This window comes from Sciurus vulgaris, assembly GCF_902686455.1.
Source record: "Sciurus vulgaris genome assembly, chromosome: 18".
In the NCBI taxonomy this organism is placed as follows: Eukaryota; Metazoa; Chordata; class Mammalia; order Rodentia; family Sciuridae; genus Sciurus; species Sciurus vulgaris.
In genome coordinates this window covers 40,641,825-40,652,282 of record NC_136479.1, presented here as the reverse complement: position 1 = coordinate 40,652,282, position 10,458 = coordinate 40,641,825, and the positions used below count along the sequence as shown (strand labels likewise).

Genomic DNA, 10,458 nt, shown 5'->3' with positions numbered 1-10,458 from the left:
GTTTAGACCTGTGCTTAAAGTAAATTAAAAAGCACATCTTGCAGTGGCGGTGGGCATGCCTGTAATCCCTGTGGCTCAGGAGGCTGAGCCAGGAGGATCTCGAGTTCAAAGCCAGCCTTAGCAACTTAGTGAGACCTGTCTCTAAATAAAATATAAAAAGGACTGGGGATGTGGCTCAGTGGTAAAGAGCCCCTGGGGTCAATCCCAGAACCAAAAAACAAAAAACAAAAAAACAAACAGAAAAAATCTTGCAAATCTTACACAGTCTGGCCCTGCCACCCTCTGCCCTCACCTCTTCCTCTGTTCCAGCCACTGGGGCTTTGTTTCTGCCCCCGGGACCCAGTGCGTTCCCTCTTCAGGGTCTTCATGCACACGCTTCCCTGCCGGAGAGGACGCCCCAACCTCTTGCGGTGGCTGTCTTCCTTGTCTTTCAGGCCTCATTCCAGCACCACCTCTCAGAGGCCTCTTACCTCCCTCCCATGACCTCGGTTCCCCCGAGCAGCATCACATTCAGAAACCAGCTCGCAGCACCTCCAGGGACCCAAAGGGTCTCAGGTGTCAGCGGAAGAAACTCCCGGAAGGACTTGGAGCCCATCAGCCTGCCGCTCAGCAGTGCTAACAGAGGACCTTAATAACTTGAGTGTCCACTTGGCACCAAATTCCCTCCCTACCTGAAGGTCCACCGCAGCAACAGGACAGAAGAGAAAGGATCTCACAGGTGATGGGAGACGGCTTTCCCTGAGAGGAGCTGGGCCAGGCATTGTGGTCATGCAGAAAGAAAGGCAGGGAGACGAAGGCGCCTCTGAACAGGCTCTTCTCAGCCTGAAGGAGATCAGCAAAGCAGTGCCGGTCCTGAGGAGGCCCGAGGCGTCGAGGAGCACCCCTCAAGTGTGCCTGCAGCTACGCAGGCATCCCATGGGCTCCGAGAACACTAGGACTGCGTGGCACAGCGCAGTCTGAGCACTAGGACTGCGTGGCACAGCGCAGTCTGAGGACGGCCTTTTTCTCATTCCGTTCCTCTGTGCGGGTGGTTCTGTGTAGCAGGTTGAGGAAGCTGCTCTCTGCTGGGATGGCAGGTCTACACCACTTCTGACGACCTACGCCATGACGCCGTGATGTCTTCTTCTTCCTGCCCCTTGCCCTTCCTGCCATGATGCCAGTCACTTACATGGAATCTGTGTAGTTTGAATGTATTCGAATGACTTCAGCAAACTAAGTTCCACTTTGACCCAAAGAAGAATCACTAGGTGTCAACTATCTCTGTGATTTAGAAGATAGGAGTCATGGAGCCAACGTGAAGAGCCAGGAGTATAAAGAAAGCATAGGGTACTTTGACTATAGCATAATAGTAGATAACTAGATTTTCTGGTTTTAAAATTTTTGAAATTCAACTAAGGGAAATTGATTATTTCAATTTTCAGTAGTAAATAAATGTGTATAAAGGAACTGAAGTAAAAATATTAGCCTGTAGCTGGGCACAGTGGCACACACCTGTAATCCCAGCTACTTGGGAGATTAAGGCAGGAGGATTGTAATTTGGAGGCCAGCCTCAGTGACCTAAGGCTGGGGAGGTCACTCAGAGGTAGAGGACTCCTGAGATCAATCCCCAGTCCCCTCAAAAGATGAGCTTGTTGATTAATTGTATATCCTGCTCCCGGCATGTAGCAGGAGACTCACCTGTCCATTCTCGGACCCTCAAACAGTACTGGATACCTAGTCAGTGCATGGTAAATGTCTTCAGAACAAGGAGCATGGGAGGGAGGTTCTGTGTTCTTCCCATGTACATCGTGCCCAGAGCGTCCTGCTGCCTGCATGTCTGCACCAGGAGGCATCTGAGCGCATCTAAAAAGAAGGTACATGGGTCCATTGTGCACTCAGCAGGCACAGATTCTGACTCCCCAGGACGGGTGAGTAAGCAGGTGGTGCTGATCCGTACTGTGAGGTCAGGATGTGACGAGCCTGTGAAGAAAAGCAGACGTGGAGAAGAGGTGATGGAGACCCTTAGGCAAGGTGGCCAGGCCTCCTTGGGGGCCTTGTGAGCCAAACCTGAAGGAAATGAAGAGGGATAATGCTGGCCGGGCGCAGGGCTCCTGAGGCCCTCCTGAGGTCCGGGTGTCATTCCAGGGACTGAGGGAGGCTGCTGGAGCGCTGTGAACTGAGGAGTGACCCATCCGATTTCATGTAAAGAAAATTCCAGCTGCTAGTGCAGAGCTGGATGTGGTCTTGACTCAGCACCTTGGTTTGTTTCTGTGATGCTGAACACAGTGCGCTCTTCCCTCCTCTGCTCCACCCAGCTGCAAACAGCAGCTGCCCATCATTTCACCCAGGAGTGTGTTCTCTCCAGAAGGCTCTCAGCCCCTGTGTCTTGGTCATGACCCCAAACAGCCCTTTGGCAGCTGCGGGTCCTAAATAACAGAAGCTCCCCAGGCATCGCTTCACCCGAGTTTGAAGGTTGAAGTTTGCACTTGGAGAGGAAGAAGACCCCGAAGAAAGCAAGCCATGAAACCAGCCAGGCTTGTCTGTAAAGACACTCAATGACTTAAATTGGTTTTACTTCTCCTAACGCATGCCATTAAGCTTCTGTGTTCCTGTTTTGTTGAGTTCTGTGTTTAAAAGTTCCTGGTTGGCACGCGAATCGTTTTCTCAGTAGATTTGAACATCAAGTGTCTATCCTGTCATTGAGTGAAGCAGATATTTCGTATTTGTGAAACTGCTTTTAAACGACTGTATTATATATGGGGCAAGGTGGTGCACACCTATGATCCTAGCTGCTCAGAAGACTGGGAGCATGTGGGAGCCTGGGTTCATCCCCAGCACCAGAAAAAGATCTTATTAAAGACATGGCTAAGACATGGCTAGGACAAGGCAGGGGGCCTGCCACCAGGGCTGTGCGCCTGCTCCTGGTCCTCCTCTTCAGTTCCCTGTGCCCCCAGGCTGCTCGCTAAGGGCAGTAGTGTGTGGAATATCCAAAAGGTACCGTTTGGCTTCCTGGAGCCCAATTACTGTGAGCTAATGTGTTTACTCCAAATAAGGCACAAGCCGGAGGCCTCACTGCGCCTGGCCCTTTGCAACCTGGGGGTTTTTTCGTTTTTTTGTTTCTGTTTTCTTAACAGCATTGGGGTGAGCTATACTTAAGTGCATCCCCATTCCCCTCCCTGCTCTTTTAAAATTTTGTGACAGGCTCTTGCTAAGTTGCTGAGGCAGTTGTCTAGGCTGGCCTTGAACTTGTGATCCTCTGCCTTGGTCTCCCAAGTTGCTGCATCGCACTGGCACCTGTGCATGCCTTTGGCAGTGTGTGGACTGACTGTGTGATGGCATGCATTCCTCCATCACCACATGCCAGCTCAGGGACGGCACTGCCGCACGTCCCTGGCCATCTAACCTGGAGACCTGGGGGCCTTCCTGGGTTTTCCCTTTGTCCTTGCCACCAGATGTACAGCTCTCTAAGCTCTGTCTGGTTGCCCCTTAACTGCCTCTCCTTTATCTGTTTTCTCCCCAAGATCATTGTTCCAATCTGGCTATAATAATTTCTGGCTTAGACTACTGCAGTAGCTACTGACATGTTAGCCACTAAGTAAAGCAGGAAACTTCAGGAGCAAACTTTGTACTAATGCACCTTCAAAGCTGTCCTTTCTTTTTATTTCAACTAGTGCTGTTTGGAAAAACTTGCATAGAACTGACCAGGGTCACCAAGACACTCTGGCTCATTCTTTGAGGTGATCTAGAGTAACTTGGCTCATTGTACTATTGAACTGAGCATGCCCAGAAGCACTTGGGGCCACCATCTTTACAACCCTACACTGGGTTTGCCCAGAAGCATACACCTTGAACTCAGTGTGCTCAGGAACGCTGGCATCCTTAGTGTGCTTGCCTATAGGAATATGAACTCCCCAAACGAAATTCCATGCTTTCTTTCCCTAGGGGGAGCTTTGCTTTGGAAAGAACCCCAGTGTCCTCTCTGTGCAGGAGATGACCCAGTCTCTACAGTTTCCTGGCTGGGCTTTTTGGCTTTGCACTCACTAAGGTGGGAACCCACTGCTTTTCGTTACGAAGTTGGTGACCCCGGTTGGGACTTTCCCTTGAAGGTTCCTGGGCTTTTACCACTTGATCCCCAACAGGAGAGAGATGGAAAGTAGCTTGTCCTCAGCCAGCCGTCCTGCACTGACTGCTGGAAATGAGTCCCGACCTGTGAAGAAGAACCCTTCTTGGAGTCTGATGGCGAGCCGCCCTGCATCCGTTCCTGGGTGAACATGACAGCCATTCCAAACTGTCATTTGGAAGATTTTCGTGTTAGATGGGTGGTGTTGGTCCCGTGAGTCAGCTGATAGAGTCTCCACAACAGAGGGGAGGATCCGGTAGCTTAGAGAAGATGCCAGGGTCAGCGCAAGTCCAAGAGTTGCCTCTCGGTATTGGCAGCAAACCTCCATCCCGACTGACCCCAGGGATCCAGGACCCTGTCAGGCTGCTCTGTGCTGAAGGGCAGGCTGTTCAGGGGGACTAACCACAGAGGCCTCAGAGGAGGGCTGAGAGAGTTCCACCATGACTGGAAAACATTTCCACCTGCAGATCTTCAGCAAGGTGGAGGAGTCCCTGAAGGGATGTAAAGGAAGGAAGGGGGACTCTCTGTTTTGTTTTGTGTATTCCAGAACCATTGGATGTGTCATTTTATTATTTCAATGCTGTGAAATTCCAGAGTCAACATTCACACCTGTGTAAAGAATTGTGGAGTCGCCATTATCCTGTTTCTCTGCTGCACCGACCCCAACATTTTGTATTTCACTTGTTTGAGGCCTACAAATTGGTGTGTCCATTTAATATAAGAAAATGGAAACTGAACAGCCAGAGGAAGTCTTCCCCAACACCGAAACCAGTGATGAATTTGGTAAGCGCCCTGCAGAAGATATGGAAGAGGAGCAAGCATTTAAAAGATCTAGAAACACTGATGAGATGGTTGAATTACCAATTCTGCTTCAGAGCAAGAATGCCGGGCGGTGATTGGGAAAGGAGGCGAGCATATCAAGGCTCTCCAGACACAATGCCAGTGTTCAGTCCCAGACGGCAGTGATCCCACGCCCACAGTGAGTATCAGTGCTGATATTGAAACAATTGGAGAAATTCTGAAGAAAATCATCCCTGCCTCAGAAGAGGGCCTGCAGTTGCCATCACCCACTGCAGCCAGCCGGCTCCCGCTCAAATCCGATGCTGTGGAATGCTCCAGTTACCAACACGGTAAAGGAAGCAACTTCACTGTGAGTTGAGACCGTTGACTCATCAGAGTCTGGCAGGAAGAATTATTGGGGTCAAAGGGGCTAAAATCAAAGAACTTCGAGAGAACACTCAGACAACAATCAAGCTTTCCCAGGAACGCTGCCCTCTTTCCACTGATGGTTGTTCTTATTGGAGGGGAGCCAGATAGGGTGGCAGAGTGCACAGAGACCATCCTCGGTCTGAGTCTCCCGTCAAAGGACATGCACAGCCTTTTGATCCTAATATTTATGATGAAACATGATTATGGTGGTTTTACAATGATGTTTGATGACCGCCGAAGACGTCCAGTGGGATTTCCCATGCAGGGGAGAGGTGGTTTCGACAGAATGCCAACTGGGAGGGGTGGGCATCCCATGCCCCCCTCTAGAAGAGATTATGATGATATGAACCCCCGTCGAGGACCTCCTCCTCCTCCTCCTCCTCCTCCTCCTCCTCCTCCTCCCGCACGAAGTGGCCAGGATGGGAGCAGAGCTCGGAATCTTCCTCTTCCTCCACCACCACCACCTAATGGCCTGTGATAGAAGAGGAAGACCTGAAGACTGGCTCTGATGGCATGGTTGTCCTCAGGGCTGACTGAACTTGGGCCTCTGCAGTAGACACCTGGAACCACAGGGTGGCTCTGGACATGCTCATATGGTGATTTTGGTGGACCTATTATTGTAACACAATTAACTACTCCCAAAGATTTGGCTGGATCTATTATTGGTAAAGGTGGTCAGCAGATTAAGCAAATCCATCATGAGTCAGGCGCCTCGATCAAAATTGATGAAACTGGAGATCGGATCATTACCGTCACAGGAACACAGGACCAGATACAGAATGCACAGTATTTGCTGCAGAACAGTGTGAAGCAGTATGCAGATGTTGAAGGATTCTAATGCATGATATTTTTTCTATTTAAAGTGTGAAGCGGTGTTCTGGAAGGTTTTTCTAAGACTAGTGAAGAACTGAAGAAGTCCTGCATCTTTTTTTTTTTTTTTAATCTGCTTCTGTTTAAAAAGTCAACATTCCTCTGCTTCATAAGTGTTCCACATTTGAGGTGTGGTGAAATCTTTGCTGTCCACCAATCTAATGTTTTAGTTCCTTGCAAACAGGGTTGGGTGGGGGAAGGGATGTAGAAACTAACATTGAAATCTTGAAACAGTAGCAGAGTGAGTGAATTTTATCTTTTGTTAATTGTTAGTGGTTTTTAAAAAATTCCCCCATTTAATTATTGTGAGCACCTTGCTTTGTGGTCACTGGAAACATTTTGGGAGGTGGGAGGGGGAGGAAAGTAACAATAGTCCACATGTCCCTGGCATGTGTTCAGAGCAGTGTGCAGAATGTAATGCTCTTTTGTAAGAAATGTTTTATGATTTTAAAAATAAATTTAGTGAACCTAAAAAAAAAAAAATTATGGAATGTGTGCTTTGGCTAACCATTCTCTCTCCCACCTCAGGCAACTCACACGGACAATAAGATGTCCGCAGCAGACGACACTGTGAGGTGTCTCCCCATCATTGACAGGGGCTAGCTGCTCAGGGACGCTCGAGAGACAGGTGGTTTTTCTCTGTAACACGGTGCGGCCATAGTATGATCATGGAGACCGGAAAACAGGCTGATGCTGGGTCTCTATGCTAAAATACTCTCTTGCAACCAGACCATTCTGCAGGAGGGAGGGAGAAGGGGAGAAAATTCCCTACGCAGGGTCTCATGGCCTTATATCAAACTGAGGGACTCCACAATGAAGCTTAAACCTTTGACGAGAAAAGGAAACCATTTCCCTTCCAGAGGAGGAAGACCTGCCTCATCTCCCCTGGGCCAAGAGAGGTGACTCCACTGCTCCTCAGTTCCTGCTGAGCAGGTGGATCAACCTCCTCCACACCCTCCTGATCCTGAGCCCCTTGCCAGACACTTCTCCCAGAGCCTCTGCACCCAGACCCTCCCCTCGACCTAACACCCCTTCCTCCTGAAGCACCACCAGACATAGGGCCAATTCCCAGCCAGGAGAGAGTTTGTTCTCCAGCAACAGGTTCCAAATGGACAGGGACATTTTGTGTAAGTGCATGTGCCTTGTGTGACCTCTGATTTGCATAATTGAAAAGCACAAGGCCAAGGTGTGAGGGCAGACCCAGGAGGATGTATTACTCTTAGGAGGGGTATCCACAATCCACAACCCTGCCTGGGAAAAGAGTCCAACTTTCCTTTCCATCTTTTAACCAACAAAGTCAAATCAGCTGTGCTGGCAACGGCTAAAACGCAGGCTGATATGCTGCATGCTAATCATGAAACCAGCCTGGCGACCTGGTAAATGGCTCTAGGGGCCCCTCCTGTTGAAGCCCCAACACAGTGGCCGGACAAACCAGTTTCTTGCATCCTCAAAGAAGGCAGGAAGTTAGCAAACCCCAAGTTAATTGGAACACACAGGGAAGTTCACCAGAAGTCAAAGAAGGCACCTTCAGCCTTCATGCAGAGGCTGAGAACTGTCTCCAAAAGCGTGCCCCTTGGAAATCTGAGGGGAGCAGTGGCCAGAGAGCCCTGGACACCCACTCCGTATCTCAGTGTGCTCCTGATGTCTGGGGAGAACTCCCAAAATTGGCCATGGGTTCAAAGACTAACCCTTCTCTGCTGGGAGAGCCGGCCTTTAAGGCGTACGGCAGAGATGTGGTTGGAGAGGGAGCAGAACAAAATGAGGAAAGCAAGCGGCCCCCACGCAGCGGCGCTCCTGTGCCCTCTGACAACCTGGCTGCAGCGTGAGTTCTGCGAGCAGGAGGGATGTTGGAAGGAGGAAGGCGCAGAGGTTCTGGGGTGGGGCAGTAGGGCCAGCCCGCCTCCTCCCAAGTCACTCTTGCAGATGAGCAGTGACGAGGCCACGTGGAAGCCAGAGGTCCTCTGGGAGCCCTGGGTAGCCTGGCATACGGCTGGGGACAAGGGCTTCATCATTGCTGGAGCCACGAACGCCGCACCAGGAGAACAGCACGGGAGGCGTGTCAGGAGGGGCGTGCCTCAGGCCCGACGGGGGTTCCGAGGCGCCCTGTGTGCTCCTGAGCACCACACTCCCCTCCTACAAATCAAACTCGGGGCAACTGTCAAACGTCAGCAGAATAAGAGGGAGGTACAAATTCCTAGGCGTCTGGCTCTGAGTTCACGAGGACTCAGGCGGTTCACCCTGTGGTTCCTAGTCCCCATATTCCTCTGCCAACCTTCCTGTACACAGCGCTAAGCAGTCCCGGGGTTGGGAGGTGTACTGGGGATGGAACCCGGGGTGTTCTACCTCTGAGCTACAGCCACAGCTATTTTTAAAATGTATTGGATTTTGAGACAGGGCCTCACAGAATGGCTGAGGCTGTCCTTGAACTTGAGATCCTCCTGCGTCAGCCTCTGAAGCTGTGGGGATCACAGGTGTGGCCACTGTGCCCACTGCAGTCCCGGATTTAAAGGGTGCTTGCTGTGTCTTGGGGAGTGGCCATGCTCAGGGCAACAGCTGTACCTTGGCTGCCACTGGCAGGTGGACCTCACACCAGGCCCCCCGTTCTGCAGAAGACAAGCTGCCAGCTGGTAGAGCGGCTGACATCACAGGACAGGGCTCATTCCTTGACCCCCAGCACCTGGTGATTCCCGGACCATGCCATATGCTCAGACCAGCCAGCGCTTGCGTCACAAGCCCCTGACACACAACTGCCCAGAAGCAGGAAGGACCCCCGCGTCCCCCTGACACACAACTGCCCAGAAGCAGGAAGGACCCCCGCGTCCCCCTGCTAGATGCTGAAGTGTGGCTGGCAGGTGGCGGCGCGTCTCTCTAAAGGTCAGGCTGGCTGGTTCTGCTGTGCCGCCTCTCCAGGATGCCACAGCCAAGAACCTCAGCTCACAAGGCCGAGAAACAGTCCCGACTCAGGCACCGAAATCAGAAAAGGAAGGACCCTGAGTGGGTGCAGGTTCCCGGAAGCCTGCTCAGGGACCCGGAAGTGAACGTGGAAGGGAGGCCTCAGACTGCTCCAGGCAGGGAAAGGTACCCCAAGAGCACAGCAGTGTCCACTGCAGAGGGCCCAGAGGGGAGACTCAGACACAGAGGAAGGCGGGGCTTTGTCAGGAGATCCTCCAGCGGCCTTCCTCCCCTCCCTGCCTCTCGACAGGTTGGTTCCCTCCTCATCAGAGGAAAAAAAAGACAGAAAGCAGCAAGGACAAGTCTTCCATGGTCTCCTGTCTCACGGGAGTATGACGGGCATGCAGGGAACGATCCGGTTACCAAAAGAGGTGACCTTGGCCGCAGCCTACATGACCCCAAAAAGTAGCTGTGTCGTGCGCTTCCTGGAGGCCTGGGGACCCCAGGTTTAGAGATGGCAGCCAGTCCAACAAAACAGCTGCTCACTGGCGGCAAATAGTTCAAGCCAGACTGCCTGCACCCCCGCTGGACAGGGCAGCGCTGGCCGAGACTGGCTTCCTGGAAGGGCTGGTGGGTGCCTTCTACACTCCTGCCAGCCACCCGGGGAGTATTTAAGTGTCTCTCGGTTTCAGTGGATACTTTTACTGGCAGGATAAAGCCTTCCGTGGCAGAACAGAAAAGCAGAAGTCATAAGAGATGTCCCCCGCCCAGGGTGCTCTCCACGGGGCTGCATCCCCAGTCAGTTTGCCTGGCTCTCCTTCCCTGAACTGCAGCCTTCTTGCCTCAGCCTCCTACATGGCTGGGATTACAGGTATACAAGGTTAGTTTTCAGTCACTGTGACCAAAATATCTGATGACAACAACTTAGAGGGGAAAAGTTTATATTTTTAAGACAATTTTTAGTTACAGATGGACACTATCTTTCTTTTTGTTTATTTCTATGTGGTGCTGAGGATCCCAGTGCCTCACGCGTGAGAGGCAAGCTCTCAGTTTCAGAGGTTCGGCCCACAGTGACTGACTGCCTTGCTTTGGGGCCACAGGGAGGCAGAATATCATGGTGGAAGGACACGGCAGAGGAACTCTGCTCCACTCATGGTAGCAGAAATCAGAGGCCAGGGAGGTGCCACAGGGAAGATGAGCCCTTCCAGGCAGCCCCAGTGACCCGCCTTCTCCAGCCACACCCCACCTGCCTACAGTCACCACCTAGGCAACCCATTCAGGTTAGGCTGGGCTGATTAAGTCACGGTTCTCCTGACCTAATCGTCTCACCTCTGAACATATCTGCATTGACACAGGAGTTCTGGGGGACACCTCACATGTAGGCCATA

The 10,458-nt window shown here is 51.6% G+C and overlaps 1 pseudogene across 1 annotated transcript; it reads left to right on the top strand.

Moving 5' to 3' along the window:
* Positions 1 to 4,702: 4,702 nt before the first annotated feature.
* On the top strand, positions 4,703 to 6,208 carry LOC306649236 (heterogeneous nuclear ribonucleoprotein K-like; annotated as a pseudogene). The gene has a single exon. The product of its transcript is annotated as a heterogeneous nuclear ribonucleoprotein K-like (transcript).
* The last annotated feature ends 4,250 nt before the right edge of the window (positions 6,209 to 10,458 follow it).